Source organism: Triturus cristatus, chromosome 11 (assembly GCF_964204655.1).
Source record: "Triturus cristatus chromosome 11, aTriCri1.1, whole genome shotgun sequence".
NCBI classification, from domain to species: Eukaryota; Metazoa; Chordata; class Amphibia; order Caudata; family Salamandridae; genus Triturus; species Triturus cristatus.
Genome location: NC_140594.1, coordinates 621975065 through 621999913, shown reverse-complemented (window position 1 = coordinate 621999913; position 24849 = coordinate 621975065). Strand labels below are relative to the sequence as shown.

General features: G+C 49.9%; 1 long non-coding RNA gene across 1 annotated transcript in view; it reads right to left on the bottom strand.

The window, feature by feature from the left end:
• The window catches only part of LOC146785175 (uncharacterized), a 224897-nt gene that overhangs the window by 107984 nt on the left and 92064 nt on the right, over positions 1-24849 (bottom strand). The window contains exons 3-4 of the long non-coding RNA XR_014970563.1: positions 2780-2849; positions 2605-2664 (exon numbers count right to left, since the gene is read on the bottom strand). This is a non-coding gene — a long non-coding RNA (uncharacterized LOC146785175). The remainder of the gene's footprint in view (positions 1-2604; positions 2665-2779; positions 2850-24849) is intronic.

Genomic DNA, 24849 nt, shown 5'->3' with positions numbered 1-24849 from the left:
TGTGAGATCAGGAAGACTTTCCATGATTGTCAATCAAGGTCACTAGTGACAGCAGCTCCTATCCCTAGCTCGTCACAGGCAGCCCCTGGCACTCCCCTTGTAACCTCTGCGATTTAAAAGTAGTGCCAGGAACAAATAAGAAAACGGGGCGGTAATGAGTCCTGTTTACTTTCTACTGCCCCCCCCCCCCCCCGCCCCCAAACCGGAACATTTTCTTTTATTAGACTTTGCAACAATTTTCAAAAATGTATTCTTTTTAGAAACAGACATTCTGAAATGCAACACAAGCTAATGAATTAAAATGATGCTATCGTGCAGAGTTGTTACAAACATCTGACCCCAAGGTGCTGGTTCCCACTGTTTAGTGTTGCCCTTTTGATGCAAAAGCAAAGAACATTTTCTGAAGCAGGAGGCAGGCAGGGTTGGATAGATCACCATGCTCCTCATTGGCCTTACAAGGAAGGTATAGAGGCATTCCTAGGAGTGGCCAATAGCCACCAACCCGGGCAGAGCATTCTCACTTACTCTGCTGCCAGGAGATTAAAGAAATTCCAGCAAGACAAATCTTTGAGGGCTTCATTGCACGTCCCATGGTAATCCTTATGGGGCCAGTAACAGCAGACTAGCCTGATTGGGGTTACAAGATTCATGGTAACTCCAAAGAGCTGGTGCATTTGGCCCAGAAATGTCAGCCACTGATAATAGCTGAAAGGATTGGGTGAAACTACGTATAGAAATAGGGAACTGGCTGGTAAATACGGTGCAATATTCCTGATTTCATGCATAATTCCATATTTCTGAAGGTACCATCGGTCTACACCTCGTAATGCCCAGTAATGATACCTAACCCACGGAGTGAACCACACCTCTGTAATTCTGAGGCGCAGGGAGCCATCGTCATAATGCTCCTAGTCTCTGACTTGCCTTTCATGTGTGTGGGGGTGCATTGGGTGCAACAGACCCAGAACCTTCAGGGTGTCCCTGAGATGGTTGACATCTTTCGCCAGACCACAGTACCTTCTGCGGATGTCAAACTTTTCATTTCTTAGAATAGTGAGAGATGACACAGGAGCAAGAGGGAGCGGAGATGAAAACTTGGAAAGGTGGAGGTAAGAGGGGAGTTATTGAAGAAACAGCCTAACAGAGGAAGATGGAATCTGGAAGATTGATGTCAGAGAATGATTGCGGCAGTTGCGGTGGTGGAGCAATAAGGGAGATATAGCAGATGTTTAGAAAGCGTGAACCAAGAAATAGCTATACTTAGCTGTCAAAGATAAGTCGGAAGATTGTATGGGTGCAAACAGAGAACTCATGACCTGCTGGTCTAATGGAACTGGGGCTGACAGCAATAATGAGAGAGATGGAGTCAAGGGGGAAACTGGGAGAGTTGATGGTTAACGTCTGAAGCAAATTAGAGTGATGAAGTTTGAATTAAGAGGCATATGCTGGACTCAAATGAGAGTGAAGGGCGAGCAGACAAAGGAAAAAGAAGAGAGGGAACCTGTCTGATACAGAGATGAGAGAATGAGGGGGAGATATGTTGAAAAATATATGTGAACAATAGTGATGGGAAGTGGTAGTGAGAGGGAACAGGTAATGGAACTGTGAGAATGAGAGAGAGAATTGGTTACAACAAAGGTGTGGTTGAGAGGTGAACTGGGAGAGGAGAATGCATCACAGGGTGGTATAGAAAAACTGTTAAAGTGATGAGTATGACCTGAGAAGTTGGAGGTTAGAGGAAGATGGGGAAGGGAAGCTATAAAAAGATAGCAGCTATGTAGGTGAAATGGATTGTGAGGCAGAGCTGTGAGAGGTAGAGATGGTTAATGGAAGAGACATGGGAACTATTTTATTAATTTTGCAGTAATTGTAGAGTTTGTTCCTTTGGTGATTTATTTCCTGTGACATCACCAGGGACAAAAGTCACATGGCATCACTGTTAGGAAGACATCAAAGGTCATATGATGTCACTAACGGTGATGTCACTGGGGTCAAAGAGCATGTGATGTTACTTCAGCTGACATTCTGGTGAATCGACGGCCATGGGTAACTACAGAAAGCAATCATCTCTTAGAGTCCTGTTCATCTTCTGTTTCTAGAAAACACAATAATAGGTCACTTGGTCTACTACATCAATAAAGTATGGTGGTATCCTTTTCTCAGAACGATTCCCCTCACCGAGGGTGGCATGCTTAATCATAGGGGATCTCCTTGCCCTGCGATCCTAGTCGCAGCGCGAGCTACAACCCCCTCACTGAGAGGGAGGAGCTCAGGGATGTTTTGAGAGAAAGTGTGAGGTAGACTAAATCTCTAGATGAGCAAGGTGTGGGCAGGGGGCTAAATGGAAAGTGTAACAGTGATTAAAACTAGCTCAATGTAGGCCAATCAATTTAATAATGCATACACCGGCTAGGATAAAAGGAAAATAGCTGTGACAAAGGAGGATTCAATCTGTCAAAACTGAGTGAACAAAGGTCGACATGTTTCAGCCTAAGGCTCCATTAAGGATGCAGCGGCCTTTATCAGGGCCACAAAAGTGCAGAACATAGAGTACCAGTAACCACTTGTGTACTCAAGAGACAATGTTACCAAAACTTTTTATACCAAACCAGCAGGTGGAGTGATAAATCCCTCAAACTTTAGGCATACTGGCCTTCAAGTTCCCTAAAAAAGGAAAACAAAAAAAGTGTGTTTTAACAAACAAACACATACCCCTGTTATGCAAAGTTAAAAATACAATGCATGTAAAGGATTACAAAATTAACATGTGGCATCTTACCCGAATTGTCAGGTGAATGCTTGAACTACCTTAAACCTCGGTACAAACGACTCAAGGCAGCATCCAGTTCCTGTAAAAGTGCAAAAGTTGGTGATAAACAGTGAATAAAATTTGTTGTCAATAGTAATCCCACAAAGTGTATACAATGGCTATTGTAGTTGTAACACAGATCAATAAACACAAAAAATATGTGTGACTAACTTGAAAATACATTGTGTGCATTAAACTGGGGAAAAAAAGAACTACAGGCTCTTAAAACAGAGTTAATATTTTGCATGGCAGTGGTGAAACAAATAAAGAAATAGAGAATTAGAAACAAAAGTCACTTCAGCCATGCTTGAGTGATCTAAGCTCTGCACCATGCTCAAGAATACAAGCAATGGACACCGTCCTCACAACCATAGACCTCGGTGCCTGAAGCATAATCCAATCATACATGTTAGTACGGAAGACGCGGTCCCAGTATAAACCTGTTCACAAACCCAGAAAGGTGCAGGAAGCCGCAACTTAAACTTCCGTATAAGCCTCTGAGGAATTCGATTTCTGATTGCGATCGAATCGACCCACCATTTTGTGCTCCGCCGCCATTTTATGTTGCCATCACTCAGGCAGCACGGCGAGCAAAGTCTATTCTGCTTTTTCTGCAGCCTGGTGTCGAAATACGCTTTCTGCCTTTATTTACAAAGCTGGTGTCTGGCTTTCCTAATCCCCATCTCAACTATCTGTTGATTCACACTATTTTTTCCTGATTTTATCTTATCATCCGGCCTTCACTGTCTTCTGCTAGCATTCTCTCGTTTCACAACTGTCCTCCAACACACACAAACGTATCTCGCCACCTGCAAGTTAGTTACGAATCTGTTAATGAATTAGCTTGAGGGAGGGGTGACAAACATAGTTGGAGGAGAGTTTTCTTCGAGTCATCTGACACTTTTGTTTTCCAATTTCTCCTATTGGTTCTATCCTGTTTTCCAACTCTCCTTATTGGCTCTTTCTTGTATGTTCTGGGAGTGCATTTGGTTAATGTATATGAACACTATATAGTATATAACCCTGTGCGCCACAGAGTGAAGTGGCAGTCTCCTGAGAACCTACTGTTTGTACTTCTGGGATAACTGTACTAGCTGCAGCTAAATAAATCTGATCTTTTAATGCCGACAGAGTGTCCCGTGTCTCTGTGTAGCTGGGCAGGAGAACTCCAGAGACTTGGGCGTACCCTGCGCCGCCAGGCCCAAAAGGTTCTGGTTCTTCAACTGGCACCCAACGTGGGGCGGCTTCAGTGGTACCGGTTCTGCCTGAAGGTCGTGAGGAACCCCGCAAGAAAATTCCAGAGGGTTCGCGAGCCACATTAAGCGACCCCTGTATGTCGAAAGTGGTCCGAAGGTCTTTTGCAGCGCGGTTACTCCTTCCTGACGGCTACTGACGACAGCTGCCCTGACTGCCGCCCTGCCTTGGCCCTTCCTTTGATGATGTATGGTAAGGCGAGACGATAGACGGGCCTCTGTTGGTGTAAGAAGACGTCCTCAGTTAAGTATCTTCGTGGGTCGCGCCCACAATTTGTTCTTTGTTTTCTTGGGTATTTTGTTGTCCTTAGATTCAACTGTTGCAATAGTTGAAGCCGAGGGTAAGTGCATTTGTACTGCTTAAACTGAGTTTTACCCCCTTGAAGTTTGTGAACAGTCCAGTGATATCTCGAGATGCCTGGTCTGACTAAGTTTGGAAGAATTTGTTGCTTTGGTTGTAATAGTGATTCCCGACTTGAGGACTCTTGTCCGATTCCTTCGGTTGGAACTCCCACATATGAGCTCTATTCAAAACATGGTATTGGCCCCATTGCCTTTAACGAGACATGGACCCGATACACGAAGAAAGATGGTGTTCTAAAATGGCCAGAAAATGGTAGTTTTGATCCTGATGTGCTAGACAATTAGAAGCAGTTTTATTTAAAAGAAAAGCCCGGCCAGCAATGTTTAACTCTTTCTGCCTTTGGCGTAAGGAAGCCAAACAGAAAGAAATTAAGCAAGCAAAACGAGATAGAAAAGCACAGGGTATGACAATTATACAGGCTGCCCAACAGTTTAAAGACGATGAAATTGACAATGCGACTGAAATTTCAGAAAGACGGCATCGTATGGCGGTAGATAAATGCTATCCGGTGTTGCCTGTTTCCCCTTCTGATAATAAGAAAGATATAGAAGAAGATCCCCTAATGTCCCACTTATTAAGGTTGCCTCCGCCCTATGCACAAAGTGCCAATGCACCTCAGCCATTACAGCCTGTCCAGCCGCCAGCGGTACCTCCGCCTGTTCCGGCTCTTCCGCATTTGCCTCCTCCAGTATTACCGCCCTTGCCGGTTTTACCGTTAACTTCGACTTCCTTTTCCTCATCTCCTGATCTTAGATCTCCTTTGCCTTCTGCTCCTCCTGCAATTATCGGTTCTCCACCTGTCAGTTCTCCTAATACTCTGTCTCGAATTCTCATGTCTAATTCTCCGTCTGTGCGTAAGCGTCTCACAGACACAGTCACTGGTATTCTATCTCCTTTCTTCGGAGCTTTAAATGTGTCTCCGGCTTTTGCTCGGAGACAGTCTCGTAGTCAGTTCCCAGATTTTGAGGAACGAGAGAAGTTGGACTCTCTTGCACGTAAATGGATCAAAAAGGGTCCTCAATACAGTGTGCTTGATATCATGCCTACTTTCTCACAATGGAATGCGCCTACGCAAAGATATGTTTTTAATACAAAGTGCGACACCCTCATTAAAGAATGGGAAGATGTGAGTTTGAGTCCGATCCCACAAGATCTGTTAGAGGTCCAGACCGATTTTGATAAAGGACTTATTGTGGGTTCTAAAGTTGAGAAAGCTGTAAGGACACTTATTTCTTATAGATCCCCATTGTCCTCTCAGGTTTTCCTTGATTCTGATCCGTCAGTTAAACTGACACTGAAAAATTATCCTATGAGAGAGGTTCCTCCAGTATGGAAGGAGGCGGTAGCGGGAGTAGGTGCTAATCCACGTATCCCTGCTCATTTCCAGCGCATATGGGTACATGTCCCTTGGAAGAGATCTGAAGTCTTGGCCCTTAAGCAGACTCTACCGGATCCTCATAAAACCCCTTCAGGTTATTATAAAGAATCATCACAGACAGTTGATGCTTGCATCATGAACCTAGCTGATATTGATATGCTAATGGGAAATGTAGTCCCACAGACAATATGGGCTAAGAATCGTAGAGAGGATCACGCTCAGGAACTAGGTGCTACTTGGGATGTTATAACTACTACAGATAGAGACCAAGTGGGTGGCGCAAAGCCTGACGCTTTGATTTCAGAATTTCCTGGTAGGATTATTACCTTAATGAAAACTATGATGCCTGCATTGAGAGTTAATTGGGATAAACTGGCAGCATGCAAACAAAAGAAAGATGAAAGTGTCTCTGATTTCTTTACTCATTTCGAGGAGACATTTATCGACCACAGTGGTCAAGATATGGCTACAGAGGGTGGACAGCGATTATTTGTGGACAAATTCGTATTCAATTTGCTTCCCGAGCTGTCACACAAATTAAAAGATTCTGAAAGTTCATGGGCAGTTTCTTCTTCTGCCCAGATATTGGCTACTGCGCAATATTATGAAAACAGAGATAAGGAAGAAAAAGAAAAGCAAGAGAAAAAGACGAAAGAATTAAATACGAAGGTTCTCTTGCAACAAGCCTATCCTCCACGTTATGCTCAGCCTCAATTTCAACAGCCTCCGCAGTTCCAGAGGTTGTATCAAAAACCTGAGCCATACATTCCGCGACCTTTGTTAGGACCTAATCAATGTGCCTATTGTAGAGAGGAAGGTCATTTTAAGAACAATTGTCCGGTTTTATTACAGCGAAATGGAGCATTATCTGCTCCATGAGGTCGTGCTGGCCTCCAGTCAGCAAACAGAGGTAGAGGTCGGGATGTGTTGACTCAAGAACAGCGTGCCCTTCCTTCTCCCAATTCCGTGAACTACTTTGATCAGCAAAATGTTAGGTCTGCACAGTATTACAATGAAGGCCATTATATTGAAGGCGAGAATGAAAGTCTTCATGCTAACTAGGACAGCCATGGACAAAGTAAGGGAGTTGTGTTGATTCCAGTAGATCAGAATGGACCTTATGTTAACGTCACTACAATGGGTGTTTCAGAGCCATTTCTTCTAGATACTGGGGCAATGAGAAGTTCTATCATTCATTCGAAACTCCCTGGGGCACCTTTGTCTGGCTTAACGAATGTTTCTGTAGGGTTTTCTGGCGCCCCTGTTTGCAATCCAGTTTCTTGCCCCTTGCCTATTTCAGTTGGCCCTTATGATTTGGAAGCTCCACTTCTGTTGACGAATGGTTGCGGTGAGAATCTGTTGGGTCTAGACCTATTGAAAAAAATGCATGCTACGATATATTGTTCTCCTTCTGGTGTACATCTGTGAGAAGTTGGCCTGGCATATGCTGTTCCTAGTTATAGGGACACCTTGCACCAGTCCAATTCGACTCCTATTGATGGTAGGTTTAAGACAACCTTTAAAGAAAGCTATCCTAGTGGTAGCTGTGGAGAGCAGCCTTCAGGCTAAGTCTTGAAGGAGTGTTAAGCTTATTGTTTTACCATAATAACCTCTTGAATAACCAAATGAAAGAGTAGCCCACACAGGTATATATAAAATATATGTATTTATTCTAGACAGAATCCCACAGTCACTTTATGTGGCTAGTGGCAAAGTTACAATTCAAACAAGCATTTCTAAACACAATAAATAGCACAGAAATCAATGGGCCCCAGGGGGGGACCAAACCATATACTAAAATAGTGGTATAAGAACCACGACAATTCTACAGGCAATGCCTAGGGCATTCAGGATCGCTGGCCCCTTAAGAATCCACCCACAGTTAAGAGGAAGGGGACCCACGGGAGGCGTGTGCAGTGCGAGAAGCTGCTGTCGGGATCGCAATGTTAGCCTATGGAGAATGTCGCGGTTGAATAATTAAGGTTTAAGGACACTTCTAACAACAGTACAAAGTTAAGGCTTGAGACTTAAGGCTTTGGAGAGCCCACCACCACGGGAGTACCGAAGTACCACTGTTACCTGCCCCAGGGAAGCCGGGTGCATAGGTCGATTCTGGTGTCGGGTCGCGGGCTGATTTTCTATGGAAAAGGAGTCCAAACTGCTGCTAGCTGGAAGTGTCGCTGAAGTCGTGAAGATTAAAGTTGAAGAAAAGACAAAGATGAACCTGAAAGCAGAGGGGACAGAGTCTGGGTCACAGCACAGTGACCAGGGAGCTCACAGGAAGGAGCTCGTGGATGTCGGGTGCTTCAGGTGTGGAAGGTACAGCTGGGCTCTGCAGTCACGGGCTCCGGGAGGCTTCAAGGAAGGCCAGCTTCTGGAGGGCGACTGTCCCACGTCGGCTGAGGGTCGCTGCGGTGTTAGTGTCCCGATTGGATCCACTAAGCATTGGCAACCGCAACCCACGCAAGATGAACAAAGCAGCTGCTGGTGCAGACCCACGAGGTCTGAGGGTGCTCTCCTTTGCAGGGAGCGTAGAGCAGGCCTGGAGCAACCAGGGGAACTCTTAGAAAGGAAGTTTGTCCTCCGTCAAGGCCCACAAGTCGAGAGACAAGGGACCGCGGAAGGCAGCAAAATGGAGTGCGTAAAAGTGCTCCCACGGGCCACCGGAGCGGGCCAGGGAGCTGAGAGTCGGCACAAATGCTGCTTGAAGGTTGGCTCAAGAATGGGCCAAAGCACAACTTCCCCACTGGTCGGGGTCGTGTGCTGGACAAGAGGTGGCCGGTGTCTCGGGGTATGCGGGGATCTCGACACCCACGTGGTCCAGGGTGCTCAGACTTGCTGGGCACACTCACAGGACGCTGGGATGCACTGGAGACCCACCTCGAGGTTGCTGGAAGGCGTCGAAGGTCGTGAGAGCAACGAAGTTCCAACCGGGTATCTTGTAGTCTTTTAGGTGCCTGCCAAGCAGGGGGATAACTCCTTTATCCCAAGGGAGATTTCTTCAGTCAGCTGGGCAGCAGCTCGTCGAAGGTCAGTTCTGTGAAGTCCTGTACGAATCTAAGGCTCTAGGGCAAAGTTATTCCCATATATCCCCAAGATTAGGGGATGGTCCAAAATAGAGCCTACCAATCAGAGTAGAGGCGGGAAAGGGTGGCTACACCCACTCCCCTTTGTGTGTTTCCCGCCTGGGCGAGGGGCAGGATGCCCCTGAACCGGTTCCAGGCGGTGTATGCAGAATTGGGGCTCTGCAGCTGCCTACGTGCAACTCTGAATGGACTTTTGGTGCACCCACCCTGTTCCAATCCACATATCCTGTCTGGGGAGGTGCTGGCACCTCCCTGCCACAGGAGCCCTATTGTCCAGATGGCGAGGCTGGGGTTTTCCCCAGCAACAGCCAGCCAGAGTCGTGTAGGTGGCGAACAGTAGCCATTTTGTGGTACATGTGCACTTTTAAATTGGTTTCCAAATTCTACCGCTTTTCCCATATCACCCTCCTAGCAAGGGGGAATCGTGCCCCCATGCCCATGGCTGGACTGGGGGTATGATTCCTTCATGTTTGACACCAAACACGATATGGTTCGGTGTAGCCATTCCCAAGTTACAGCGATGACGCAATAACTTATAATGCGGTTAAGAGTATATGGTATGGCTACACTACAAACAACCCAGTAACGATTTCACGAAGGTTGCAGAGAGGTCCTACTCACGTAGGGGTCCCCCCTCACACATACCTCAGCACCCAGCCCTGTAGGATTACCAGGGCCTGCCATAGGGGTGACCTATGAGAGTATACGTGTTGTATGGTATGGGACATAGGGTACCTACGTCCCTGTAAGGGGTGCTAGCACCACCTTACCCAGGCTACAGTAGTGGCCTGGTGGTGTCAGTTTGGGTGGCTGTCCCAGGGTGGCACAATAAGTGCTGCAGCCCTGGTAGGCCTACTGGGGGACCCATGCCCTGGGTACCTAGGGTACCATCTACAAGGGACTGGAAGGGCATGCCCAGCATCCAATTATGTTTGTACCTAGAGTACTCACAACAGTTTTAGGGAGAAAGCAGATAGGCTGGGGTCCTGGATAGCAGGATCCCAGCCAGACTAGTCAAAAACCACTTAAATACCAGGCAAAAAGTTGGGGGCAACCATTAGTCAGATTCCACTCTCCTACATAACCCCCCCCCAAACGAAAGGAGATAAGGCTAACCTTGTCCAGATAAGCCTTTATTTCCTGAGTGGCCATATAAGGAAGAACCTGTACTAACATGGTTGCTCCCTGTGTCATGGTCCACTTGGGAAATCCTACCCCAAGGGGTTCTAGAGTTTCTCCAAAGTCTAGGGAAATTACCTGTATTGGTTTTTGGGTCAGAGGTGGGCTGGTGGGGTGTCTGAGTCTGGAAGTGAGACCCTACTTGGGTTGGTCTCAACCTCCTCAGATCACTGGCCACTATGGAAGCCTTTCTGCCCATGACTGTGTCATATCTGGCCCTAAGGGTCAACCTCTGGCTGCCTACAGCTGGGGGTTGGATCCCTTTGGCTGGAATAGTGGAGGGCACTGGAAGGTTGGGGGCAGCTAGGCCCCAGGTTTCCCTGTGCTCAACAACATCCATTGGAGGGGTGCCTATACCTAGGGGTAAGGGGGATCCCTCGGTTTGTAGAGGAATATTCACCTGGCTGAAACTACTCTGCTGGGTGTCCCTAATCTGTTGATGAGGGGGTTCCTCTGGGCAGGGGCCCAATAAGGGTCCACTGACCTCCCTGACCTCTGCAGCCCTGGGCTGACTGAGGCAGGGTAGAGAGGGGCAGGATACCTGCTCCAGACTGGGTACCACCTTGGAAGGATCCCCTGCCATCAGAGAGGTGGGCAGGCCAAGCCTGTCCACATCTGGGGCAGTTACTTCACAAGGGGCAGGGTCAGTTCCCTGAGAAACTGGACCCTTACCTGTAGTCTGGTGGGGGGAGGACTGTTCCTCTTCCCCTATGCTCTCTGTTTGGGTAGAGTGATCCCTAGTTTCAGGCTTCACTCTTTCTATTCTCTCCTGGGGTGGAGGTGAGGCCCCCAGGGTCTCATCCACTCTCTCAGGGATTCCTACCATTTTCAAATGGGCCATGTGGTCAACCTCAGCCCAGGCTGAGATTTCTAGATCATTCCCCAGTAGACAATCTACAGGCAAGTTTGGGGACACTGCCACTCTCTTGGGGCCAGTGACTCCTCCCCAGCTGAGATTTATCACTGCCATGGGATGATCTGTCCTGATTCCATCAATATTGGTCACCTGATAGCTAAACCCAGGTAAAAGCTGATCTAGGGGCACTAGCCTCTTGGTCACCATGGTGACACTGGCCCCTGTGTCCTTATAGGCCACAGCCTTCTGACCATTGATTATTGGTTCTTGTCTGTACCTGCCCAGAATACTGGGGCTCATGGTAAAGTTGGCAAACCCCATGCCACCATCACAGACCATAGTTGCTAATGCAGGGGACCTGGCTAGGCCAGAGTCCACTGGTGTCCCCAAAGAGAACCCAACTAAGTTTTTGGGTGCACTCCCACCACCTGGGGGATTACTACTAGTAGTAACAGGAGGTGTTGGAGCTGGTTTTGGAGGAACACTTTCTTTATTGCCATTCTTAGGACAGCTGGAGTCAGTTTTCCAGTGGCCAGGTTTCTTACACACATGGCAATATGGTTTCTTGGTATTAGAGGAAGTATTTTGGGACCCACCCCCAGCACTGGTTTGTTGGGGCCCTTCAGAGGACTTTTCTTGTTTATCATCCCCACCTTTCTCTTTGGGCTTAGTGGAATCCTTCTTCTGGTCACCAACTTGGTTCTTAGGCCTAATCCTGGTTCTGACCCATTTGTCTGCCTTCTTTCCCAATTCTTGGGGAGAGGTCAGATCAGAGTCCACCAGGTGCTGGTGTAAAAGTTGGTTCTGACAATTATTAAGAATCTGCTCCCTCATAATGAGATTATACAATCCTTGATAATCATTAACTTTACTGCCATTTAACCAACCTTCCAGTGCCTTGGTTGCACAATCCACAAAGTCTACCCAATCTTGATTCTGTGCTTTCTGGGTGTCTCTGAACTTAAGTCTGTATTGATCAGTGGTTAAGCCAAACCCATCTATTAAAGCATCTTTCAAGATATAATAATCATCAGCATCCTCTTCTCTTACAGAGAGGAGCTTGTCTCTCCCTTTATCTGAAAAGGAGAGCCACAGGATTGCTGCCCACTGCTCTACAGGGACCCTCTGTACTCTACAGGCCCTTTCAAGAGCAGATATCCATTTGTGGATATCATCCCCATTCTGATAGGGGGGCACAATCTTGTGGAGGTTCCTATTGTCAGGGACTCTCTCTCTAACTCTAGGGGTTTCATCACTGCCACCAGGGATCTCTAGACCCCACTTTCTTGAAGCTTTCTGAAGCTCCAGGGTTTCCCTGTCTAATGCTAACTGTTCTCTTTTAAGCTCAAGCTTAGCCTGCTCAAATTTGATCAGTCTGCATTTCCTCTCATGAGAGGTTTCTCTTCTCTGAGAAGAGGCAGAGGACCCTTTGGATCCCTTAGAATGGTTGGATCCCACTGAGGGGGATCTGTTCCTTCTTGGACCCACCACTCCCCTTTTAAGGGTGGAGGGAGTGCCTCTTGGGCCATCACCTCCATGCTGTGAGTGGTTTGTTTCTTCCAGGTCAGGATTTTCATCCTCTTCCTGTTCCTCTTCAGATTCCACTCTAGGAGTGTCCTCTTCTGAGGGGTGCCCACCCACTCTGTCCGTCCCTCTGGATCCTATGGACTCCATAAAGTCTGCTATGAGCAGGATCTCCTTGAGACGTTTTGTGTTGGCACCTCTTTCTGTCTTCAGTCCCCTAAGGGTGCACATTTCCCTGAGCTCTGCAAAGGTGAAATTATCATACTTATCTACTGGGACCCTCTGGGGTCCTTCCATAGCCTTAGTGCCACCTGAAGACATGTTTAGTGTAGTGATGTATCTACCTACACTAAGTGTGGCCTACTGAACCCTCTCTTGAGTTGTAGTCAAGGTGTGCTAAACCCTCTACACACAACTCCAAGTTCAGTAGAACTTATTGTATTCTAGCTTGAATTTATATGTACCTTTGGTACCTTGTGGCTTCCACTTTAGAAATTCAATTTGTTATCTGGTAAAACAATGGCAAGCTTGAATCCAACCGCTGCACACCAATGTGAGAAGTTGGCCTGGCATATGCTGTTCCTAGTTATAGGGACACCTTGCACCAGTCCAATTCGACTCCTATTGATGGTAGGTTTAAGACAACCTTTAAAGAAAGCTATCCTAGTGGTAGCTGTGGAGAGCAGCCTTCAGGCTAAGTCTTGAAGGAGTGTTAAGCTTATTGTTTTACCATAATAACCTCTTGAATAACCAAATGAAAGAGTAGCCCACACAGGTATATATAAAATATATGTATTTATTCTAGACAGAATCCCACAGTCACTTTATGTGGCTAGTGGCAAAGTTACAATTCAAACAAGCATTTCTAAACACAATAAATAGCACAGAAATCAATGGGCCCCAGGGGGGGACCAAACCATATACTAAAATAGTGGTATAAGAACCACGACAATTCTACAGGCAATGCCTAGGGCATTCAGGATCGCTGGCCCCTTAAGAATCCACCCACAGTTAAGAGGAAGGGGACCCACGGGAGGCGTGTGCAGTGCGAGAAGCTGCTGTCGGGATCGCAATGTTAGCCTATGGAGAATGTCGCGGTTGAATAATTAAGGTTTAAGGACACTTCTAACAACAGTACAAAGTTAAGGCTTGAGACTTAAGGCTTTGGAGAGCCCACCACCACGGGAGTACCGAAGTACCACTGTTACCTGCCCCAGGGAAGCCGGGTGCATAGGTCGATTCTGGTGTCGGGTCGCGGGCTGATTTTCTATGGAAAAGGAGTCCAAACTGCTGCTAGCTGGAAGTGTCGCTGAAGTCGTGAAGATTAAAGTTGAAGAAAAGACAAAGATGAACCTGAAAGCAGAGGGGACAGAGTCTGGGTCACAGCACAGTGACCAGGGAGCTCACAGGAAGGAGCTCGTGGATGTCGGGTGCTTCAGGTGTGGAAGGTACAGCTGGGCTCTGCAGTCACGGGCTCCGGGAGGCTTCAAGGAAGGCCAGCTTCTGGAGGGCGACTGTCCCACGTCGGCTGAGGGTCGCTGCGGTGTTAGTGTCCCGATTGGATCCACTAAGCATTGGCAACCGCAACCCACGCAAGATGAACAAAGCAGCTGCTGGTGCAGACCCACGAGGTCTGAGGGTGCTCTCCTTTGCAGGGAGCGTAGAGCAGGCCTGGAGCAACCAGGGGAACTCTTAGAAAGGAAGTTTGTCCTCCGTCAAGGCCCACAAGTCGAGAGACAAGGGACCGCGGAAGGCAGCAAAATGGAGTGCGTAAAAGTGCTCCCACGGGCCACCGGAGCGGGCCAGGGAGCTGAGAGTCGGCACAAATGCTGCTTGAAGGTTGGCTCAAGAATGGGCCAAAGCACAACTTCCCCACTGGTCGGGGTCGTGTGCTGGACAAGAGGTGGCCGGTGTCTCGGGGTATGCGGGGATCTCGACACCCACGTGGTCCAGGGTGCTCAGACTTGCTGGGCACACTCACAGGACGCTGGGATGCACTGGAGACCCACCTCGAGGTTGCTGGAAGGCGTCGAAGGTCGTGAGAGCAACGAAGTTCCAACCGGGTATCTTGTAGTCTTTTAGGTGCCTGCCAAGCAGGGGGATAACTCCTTTATCCCAAGGGAGATTTCTTCAGTCAGCTGGGCAGCAGCTCGTCGAAGGTCAGTTCTGTGAAGTCCTGTACGAATCTAAGGCTCTAGGGCAAAGTTATTCCCATATATCCCCAAGATTAGGGGATGGTCCAAAATAGAGCCTACCAATCAGAGTAGAGGCGGGAAAGGGTGGCTACACCCACTCCCCTTTGTGTGTTTCCCGCCTGGGCGAGGGGCAGGATGCCCCTGAACCGGTTCCAGGCGGTGTATGCAGAATTGGGGCTCTGCAGCTGCCTACGTGCAACTCTGAATGGACTTTTGGTGCACCCACCCTGTTCCAATCCACATATCCTGTCTGGGGAGGTGCTGGCACCTCCCTGCCACAGGAGCCCTATTGTCCAGATGGCGAGGCTGGGGTTTTCCCCAGCAACAGCCAGCCAGAGTCGTGTAGGTGGCGAACAGTAGCCATTTTGTGGTACATGTGCACTTTTAAATTGGTTTCCAAATTCTACCGCTTTTCCCATATCACCCTCCTAGCAAGGGGGAATCGTGCCCCCATGCCCATGGCTGGACTGGGGGTATGATTCCTTCATGTTTGACACCAAACACGATATGGTTCGGTGTAGCCATTCCCAAGTTACAGCGATGACGCAATAACTTATAATGCGGTTAAGAGTATATGGTATGGCTACACTACAAACAACCCAGTAACGATTTTACGAAGGTTGCAGAGAGGTCCTACTCACGTAGGGGTCCCCCCTCACACATACCTCAGCACCCAGCCCTGTAGGATTACCAGGGCCTGCCATAGGGGTGACCTATGAGAGTATACGTGTTGTATGGTATGGGACATAGGGTACCTACGTCCCTGTAAGGGGTGCTAGCACCACCTTACCCAGGCTACAGTAGTGGCCTGGTGGTGTCAGTTTGGGTGGCTGTCCCAGGGTGGCACAATAAGTGCTGCAGCCCTGGTAGGCCTACTGGGGGACCCATGCCCTGGGTACCTAGGGTACCATCTACAAGGGACTGGAAGGGCATGCCCAGCATCCAATTATGTTTGTACCTAGAGTACTCACAACAGTTTTAGGGAGAAAGCAGATAGGCTGGGGTCCTGGATAGCAGGATCCCAGCCAGACTAGTCAAAAACCACTTAAATACCAGGCAAAAAGTTGGGGGCAACCATTAGTCAGATTCCACTCTCCTACAACATCTTACTTTAGGACAGAAATTGATCTCCCCAATGTATTTGTCCAGAGATCAGTTTCCACCTGAATTACTTTCTCTTCCAGCAGCGCTTTGGGCCACGGGTCCGAACGATGTGGGTTGTCTTGAGATTCCACCTTATGTTGTCACTCTCAAGCCCAATGTTGAATTACCGCGTATCCTGCAGTATAGAATCTCTACTGAAGGTGAAAAAGCGCTTTTGGAAATCATTCATGACTTGATTCAGAAGGGTGTGGTTGAAGAAACAAGAGGTAACACATGCAATAGTCCTATTCTTCCTGTTCTCTAACGCACTGATCCTTCTCAACCACCTGTATATCGTTTCGTAATTGATCTGCGGGAGGTAAACAAAATTGTTGTCCCACAATTTCCTGTTGTTCCAGATATCACTGCTCTGTTGACAATGATACCTTCCACAGCGACTTGGTTCTCTGTAATCGATCTAAAGAATGCCTTCTTTAGTATTCCCATTGCAGAAGAGAGTAGAGACATTTTTGGCTTCTCTCTTGGAGGCCGAAGCTTCCGGTTTAAGCGCGCACCCCAAGGCTATTGTGAAAGTCCCTCTATTTACAGCCAAGCTTTAAAATGTCATCTTGATACTTTTCATTTGCCGTCTGGTGCTGCTCTTATCCAGTATATGGATGACTTGTTAGTCGCCGCTGATTCAAAAGATATCTGCAAAGATGTCACTGTTGCATTATTACGCCATTTGTTTAATCTGAATCACAAGGTTTCACCTTCCAAACTACAATATGTTTGTCGAGAGGTTACCTACTTGGGTCATCTCCTATCAAAGGAGGGACGATGATTGACACCAGAACGAATTCAGGCGATTACGCAAATGTCTGTACCATCCACACAAATGGAAGTACGTGCCCTTCTGGGTATTACTTCTTATTGTAGACAGTGGATCCCTAACTTCTCTCTAATAGCAAACCTTTGTTGGCACTCACTTTAAAAGATACGCCTCAACCCCTTCCTTGGACTGATGAGTGCCAAAAGAGTTTCACTGATTTACGTACCGCTCTGTGTTCTGCTCCTGTACTAGGCACCCCCGGTTACACTAAGTCTTTTTCGCTCTATGTTCATGAGAGAGAAGGTTGTGCATTGTCAGTTTTAACACAGCAATTTGGGGACAAACAGCGGCCATGTGCCTATTTTTCGTCTACATTAGATCCTGTAGCTAAAGCATTGCCCAGTTGTCTCAAAGTGACAGCAGCAGCAGCAATTTCTATTCGACAGTCTGCTGGAGTGGTGTTGGATAACACTCTCATTGTCATGGTGCCACATGCAGTGGATACTTTACTAAACAGAACGAAAACGCAGCATCTTACGAGTGCTCGTCTAACTGGATACGAGCTGACACTTTTGTCTAGTCACGTACACATTAAACGATGTAATACCCTGAATCCAGCTACTCTGTTGCCCCTTCCAGATGAGGAAAATGTTAAAGAACAGCATGATTGTTTCTTCCGTACCGAGAAAGAGACAAAAGGAAGAATTGATTTGAAAGACACACCGCTAGAGAAACCAGATGGAACTCTATGGGTAGATGGTTCTTGTTTTAAAATGCCTAATGGAGGAGGAGGAGCCTAGCGCGCATCCAAGATGGTCGCGTGAGCACAGGGCTCCCCGGACCCTTGCTGCTCCTCGGAATTTATCCTGAGAATATCCTGATGTGGTTTATGGAATCTGGCAGATGAAGACCGGCTGAGCACGTATCTCTTTTCAGACCTCGAATTGGACCTGGGAATCCTGAGTTGTCGTTGTTCGAACTTTTGGGACCCACCCGACGGAGGTGCCCGGGGCGAAGGTGAACCGTGGAGCCGTGTCGTAATTGAACAACAGCGGCTGCAGTGCGGTGCCAGTGGCCGCTCTACCACTTTCGGTTTCACTTTCGGACTTCAGGGGGCTGGCCTGCGACCGCATTTGATGTGGCGGGGTGTTTCCTTGGCCTCTGCACGAGGCCTTGTCTCCACCTGCCACTAGTGTGCCCATCGCCTTGGGTCCCCCCGCACCGCTATATTGTGGTCCCTGGTGAGGCGCTGGTCTGCCGTGCCGGTGCCCCTACGACTCTCGATCGGCGGTCCCCTGCGGTGTCCGTGACCACATGGGGGGCAAGGGGGGCCCCGAGGGGCGTAAGACTAAGGCCTCCCTCCGCGGGGGACCGGTCCAGGCCAACAACATGGACCGCTACACTCAGGGCAGAGGGTCCCCTGGAGCGACCGCCCCCCCCCCGGATGCCGCCGGCGGTGGCACGACCGTCTCTCCGGAGCTTTCACTGCAGGACATCATGGGCGCCATTGATGGCATCAGGGAAACCATCGCCACGCAATACGAGGCCCTGGCCCGTAAAATCGACACGGTGGCAATCGATGTCACCTTAATTCGGGCAGATCTCTCCAAAACTAACGAGAGGGTTCAGGCTCTCGATGCGCGGACCTCCACCCTTGATGCGGATGTGTCGGACCTGCAGGTCGCGCTTGGGGACATTAAGGCGGTTAACGATCAGATGGCTCGGCGGCTGGAGGACTTCGAGGGACGGGCCCGACGCAACAACATCCGTGTCATAGGCGTACCGGAGTCCTCCGACAACTGCCCGGTTGACCTCCTGGTCGAGGAACTCATCCTTCAACAGTTGGCCCCTGCAGGCCTAAGTAAGTTCTTTGCCGTGGAGCGGGCCCATCGAGTTCCGGGCGGTCGGCCACGGCCGGGGGCCCCCCCGAGGCCTATCGTGGCCAAACTGTTCCACTATAGAGACCGAGATGCGATTCTGCAGGCCTCACGGGTCCACGGCCCGGTTCGTCATGAGAACTCATCCATTAACTTTTATCCGGATTTTACCCAACTTGTCCAGAAACAGCGGATGGGATTCCAGGGGGTGAAGCGTCGTCTCCGTGAACTGGGCCTAAAGTACTCTATGCTCTACCCTGCAAAACTCCGAGTGGAACATGAGGATCGGACTGCCTTTTTTGACTCTCCAGTGGCCGTGAGCGACTGGCTGGACTCGCTGCCGGACAGAGGTGGCCGTCCCGGGCCCTCTGCAGGCGCAGGAGGTGACGGGTCCCCTTTGGAGTGACTTTTGGTCCTTGATTTTGCCATTTTGCACTGTTCAGCTGGGTTTTACTTCTTTTGTTCATTTTGTCTCGCTAGGACCTGTGTGGGGGGCGGGCGGGGACGGGTCCCTTTCCTCCTCCGGGGTCTTTTCGTAGAATGGGGTTAGTAGGGCGACAGGCACACTGCAAGTTGGGGGGGTTTTCTGGCCCGCAGGGGTGCAGGGTGGGGGGAGTTGGATTTGGGGGGGGGGTTGGGGGGAGGGAGGGGTTGTTTTGCTGTGTGTTTTTTGTTTGCAGGGCGAGGTACTGATTTTTGTCAAGATTCGGGAACTGTGCTACTGACTGGGGGGCCGTTGATCAATTGGAGGGGATGGGGGGGGACGGGTTGAGGCTGTTGTCATGGAACGTCAATGGGTTGGGGGACCGTATCAAGCGGGGTGTAGTACTGCAGTATTTGCGTCGTTTGACTCCTGATGTGGTGTTTATCCAGGAGACGCATCTGGTTGGTAATGTTTGTCATGCAATGAACAGGGGGGGATACCGCCTCGTGGCCCATTCTGGTTTCACAACTGGCTCTAGGGGGGTGGGCATTCTCCTGCGATCCTCACTTCCGTTGGATATCACTAGGGTAGTCTCGGATGACAGAGGGCGCTATGTGTGTCTGATTGGGAGGTGGGAGGGACAGCCCCATTCCCTGGTCTCAGTTTACGTCCCCCCGGGCCTCCAGAACTCCACCTTCGCGGACTTGGGTCGAATGCTGCTTGAACTTCCGGATAGTCTTTTGCTTATGGGCGGGGACTTTAATTCGGTGGTTTCGGGTGGCCTGGATCGTCACCCACCCAGGGCCCTCCCCGCTGCCCAGGCATGGCTTGGTGGACTGCTGGAGACCTTCGGTCTGGTAGATAGTTGGAGATTAATGCATCCGACCCAATGTCAGTACACCTTTCATTCTGGGGCGCATGGGAGTCTTTCTAGGTTAGACTATTTCCTTATGCCCGCGGCACAGACTGGTCGGATACGAGAGGTTAGGCACCTGGCGCGGGGTATCTCCGATCATTCCCCGCTGTGGCTGCTCTTTGACACCGAGTCGCGGTCTGCAGGGCGGATCGCTCCCATCAACCCGTGGTACCTGCGAGACCCTACGACTCGCGACAGCCTGGTTAAGGCTATGGACCAATACTTCCTTGAAAACGAGGGGTCGGTGTCGTCTGCAATGTCCCTGTGGGAAGCCTTTAAAACCGTAATCCGCGGACACGCCCTCTCCCAGATAGTGGTGGCTAAGAAGCTCAAGAGTGAGGCAGTGGTGAAGCTGGAGACTGACATCTCGGGGCTGGAGTCGGCCTTGGAGGCGGGTGTCGCTCCGGACGGGCTCCATGCCCTCAGCCTGAAACAGTTTGAATACAGGTCTCTTGTCACTGACGCTGCCAAAACGATGTATAGGGAGCAGCAGGGTCGATTGTATGATGCCGGGGACAAGGCGGGAAAGTTGATTGCGTGGCTGGATAAGAAGGAGAGAGTGAATCGTGTGGTCCCGGAGCTGCGTGTCTCGGATGGAGTGTGTGTGACTGAGCCTGGTGAGATTGTGGAATGTTTCGCTGACCACCTCCGGGCTGTGTACTCCCCGGTGACTGATAGGGATGAGGAAGACTCTCGCCTTCTGCTGAGGGATATTGCTTTGCCCTGCCTGTCCGTCGAAGACCGTGAGCAGCTGGACGCCCCTTTGTCTGTCGATGAAATTGCAACTGCGATTCGGTCCCTTCGTTCGGGCAAGGCGATGGGTCCCAACGGTCTGCCTATTGAATTATATAAGTTGCGCCCGGATAAACTCGCGCCCTTCCTCCGTCGTATGTTTCAGGAGTCCCTTGCGGCAGGCTCCCTTCCTGACGACCAGCGTCTGGCTACGATAGTCGTGATCCCCAAGGACGGTAAGCCACGTGACCGCTGTGCCTCCTATAGGCCTATTTCACTGCTAAACGCAGAGCCTAAAATCCTGGCTAAAGTCCTTGCCAATCGTTTGTTGAGCGTCATCTGCGATCTGATTCATCCTGATCAATGCGGCTTCATCCCTCACCGGAACACCGCTCTTAATTTGCGGCGGCTTCACGGCGCCCTTGCCAGGGCGGAGTACCTCTCCGAACCAGCCGTGCTGGTTTCTTTAGACGCCACGATGGCCTTTGATACCATCGAGTGGCCATTCCTCTGGGCTGTCTTGACCAAATTCGGCTTTGGGGACGGATTTCTTGGCTGGGTGAAGCTTCTTTACACGGGGCCCATGGCTCAGGTGGTGGTTAATGGGTGGGTCTCTCGGCCCTTCGCTCTCGGTAGGGGTACGAGGCAGGGGTGCCCGTTGTCCCCTCTGCTCTTTGCTCTTGCCCTGGAGCCGCTCGCTGCTTGGCTCCGCTGGGAGCCCTCGATCAGAGGGATCCGGTGGGCCCCGGGCTTCGAGGATCGGGTCTCGTTGTATGCGGACGATATTCTCCTGTATCTCACCTCGCCGCGGCAGTCGCTGAATGTTCTTTTTGATGTCCTGACTTCCTTTGGGAGAAATTCGGGTCTAACGAATAACTGGTCTAAATCCTGTGTCTATCCCATCTCCGGCGACCCTCCTCTCCTGCCGCCTCGGCTTCCGATCCAATTATCTCTGTCCGGCTTTAAATACCTGGGAATATACGTCTCGAGGGACCCGGTGGCTCGCTATGAGCAGAATCTCCTGCTTCCACTTCGGCGTTTGAGGGAGGACACGGCTCGGTGGTGTAAGCTGCCCTTGTCCCCTCTGGGTCGGGCAGCACTGTTTAAAATGATGTCCCTTCCCAGATTCCTCTATGCACTTCAGAACTCCTTCGATGTCATTCCTGTGTCCTACTTTCGGGAGGTGGAGAGCTTGCAGAGGAGACTGGTGTGGGACGGACGGGCGCGTATCGCTCTGGTAAAGCTTACTCTCCCCTGGTACGACGGGGGCATCGCGCTTCCCGACATTCGCAGGTATTATTGGGCCTCACAGCTATCGGCCATTAACCATGCCACGTATGCGCCTGGCTTGAATCCGGCGTATGAGATGGATAAATTCCTGCTTCCCGGCGGAAACTATAATAGGGCACTTTACTCCAGCTCGGCTGGACGGACCCTTACGGGCCCTACTAAGATTGCGGTACGGATCTGGAAGGCGGCCAATGTAGCCATGGGCTGGAGTGAGCGGTTAACGTGTGCTACTCCCCTGTTTGCCTCCGACCGACTGGGAAGCCTCTGGACAACGAAGGGGTTTGAACGTTGGGACACGATTGGTATTAGCAGAGTGGGAGACTTATGGATTAAGGGTGCGGTTAAAACATTCGCGGCGCTCCAGAGCGAATACGAACTTACGGAAAGGGAGTTTTTCCGCTACGCCCAGGTTCGGCATGCCCTGCTCTCTGTTTTTGGGGAGGGGACCAAGATCCCGGCTTCTTCGCCCCTCGAGGACCGCATACTCGATGGTCATGTCCCCGACAGTACTATCTCTTTAATTTATAAAAAACTTATCAACCATCGGGCTGGCCTCTTGGTGCGCCTTCGGGAGGCGTGGACGGGGGATGGGGTGGAATTGGACGACGAGGACTGGCAGTCCGCACTGTCGTCCCCCAAGGAAGTGGCCATTCCAGCCCGTCTCCGCCTGGTCCAGCTTAAGATTCTCCACCGGGTGTATGTGACGGGCCCCCGTTTGGTCTCGATGGGATTTTCTGAAGACGGACTCTGTAAGCGGGGTTGTGGGCTCAGTGCCACCTTTCTCCATATCCTTTGGGAGTGCCGCGAGGTGGCGGAATACTGGCGTCGGGTTCATGTGGTCATGGGACAAGTCACCGGGGTTGCGCTGCTGCCCGAGGTGCGTCGCTGTGTCCTGAATGTGTGGGAGCCCAATGATTATAACGCGGCTCAGACTCGGTGGGCGGCCTTGGGGAACATGATTGCCAAGAGAGATATAGCGCAGCTTTGGGGTTCCCAGCGGCCTCCCACCGTGTCCGTATGGAAGGAGAACATGGACTGGTGCATGTTCAGGGAGAAGACTGTGTATGTGGCTCGTGGTAAACCGGGGGCTTGGGGTAGAATCTGGGGACAATGGAACGCGTATCGTGGGGGTATATGTACTCCCCCCCTAGTGGACACCGATATTGCTTTGTCCCCCTGACCCTTGATGGTTCCTTGCGACTATTGGAATAACCGAATATAGACGTCCCTCTCCCGTGACCCCCCCCCGACCTATCAGTACTCCTTCCTCTTGATAGCTATTTGAAGGTCTGAACTAGAGTCCCCCGGATGTAGCCTGACCCACACTTTTTGCCCTTATGCCTCGCCTTTTGTTTTTAGTTGTTAGTTATGTTAAATCTATGTATCCTGCGTCCCTAGGACTATCCGGAGCCATGTACGGGGCTGGGCCCCGGGAGTCGACTACTGCCTTAACAACTGTATGATCCTTTCTGAATCTAGCGGCCGGCCCTGGTGGTTGTAGGCCCATGCTTGTAATTGATTTATTGTTCAATAAAATTTCATTTAAAAAAAAAAAAAAAAAAATGCCTAATGGAGATAGAGTTTCAGCCTATGCTGTAACTACTTTACATACAGTTGTGGAAACTGCACGCATCAGACATAATTCAGCGCAAGCAGCAGAATTGATAGCTTTAACGAGAGCCTGTGTATTGTCAAAAGGGAAGAGAGTGAACGTGTACACTGACAGCCAATATGCTTTTGGTGTAGCGTTCAACTTCGGGAGCCTCTGGAAGGAAAGGGGTTTTCTCACTTCACATGGCACCAAAATACAACATGGTCAGTTAGTGACCAATCTCCTCGAATCACTTGCCTTACCCACCCAAATAGCAATTGTGAAGTGTAGTGCACACAAAAAGATTACGGATGATGTTGGTCGAGGAAATGCATTTGCCGATGAAATAGCGAAAAAGACAGCGAGAGATTCAACAAGTCGAATGTATGTGGTGGGTCCTGCGAATTGGGTCAGAGAGAGAGGAATGTATGAGGATACAGTAGAAAGTATAAAAGCGATTCAGAAAGAGGCTTCAGAGAGGGAGTTGAGCAAGTGAAAAGAGAGTACAGGAATGTTGGATGAGATGGGTTGTTGGGTGGAATTATCTGAACATCAACGGTGGCTGTTACCAGATGCCTATGTACTCCCAGTAGTTACTATGGCACATGGTCCAGCCCACTTAAGTGCAAAAGGCATATGCAAACTTCTTGTCAGGATCCGGGGGTGGAGCGCCGGCCGAGACTACGCGCCTGCAGAGACTACGGTTCCCAGAACCCAAGGAGTGATGGGAGGAGCCACGGGCATAAAAGCCCGGAACGTACGCACCACGTTGTGCGTAATTAATGAATTTCCTGGATTGACGGGCGGCGACCCGTACAACACGTTCCCGCGTTAGTAGAGACGTAGGGTGAGCAGCACCTTTTTGGCCGAACGCTTCGGCGCTTCCCGACTTCCATTAACGCGAAGCCCTGTCGCAGGGTCCGGAGTTCCCGGCAGAACGACTGGAGCAACAGCACCTGATTGGCCGAGCACGTCGGCATTTCCGCACTTGTTCCGCGGAGGGTTGTCTCCGGTTCCTTAGAGCCACGGCCGATTGACGGGGAGCTGATTGGCTTCATCTGAGTAGCGGAGCAGGAGGGTTCCGAGGTTCCCGCTACCCCCGGAGGTGCCCGGACAAACAAACAGCAAGTATCTATAGAGTAGGTGTGTCGGTGACATACCGTACTAGCAAGCCTGCTACATAAGGCGTGCATGGCCGGCTGGCCGTGGAAAGTTGTTTTGGCTGTCCTAGAATTGCAGTAATTGATCTGGATTAAGACCTACATCTAACATTGTTTGACATCCGAGAGAGAAGTCATATAAGTAGACTATAAGAGAATTCTTATTGCCTAGATAGGTGGGGTATCATTTACTTTACTTCCTTTTGTGGAGCTAACGCTGGAGAGAGTATCCAGCACACTGTATGCAATATTCCATACCGAGACTAAAACATAAAACCCACCAAAGCATCACGGCGGAGG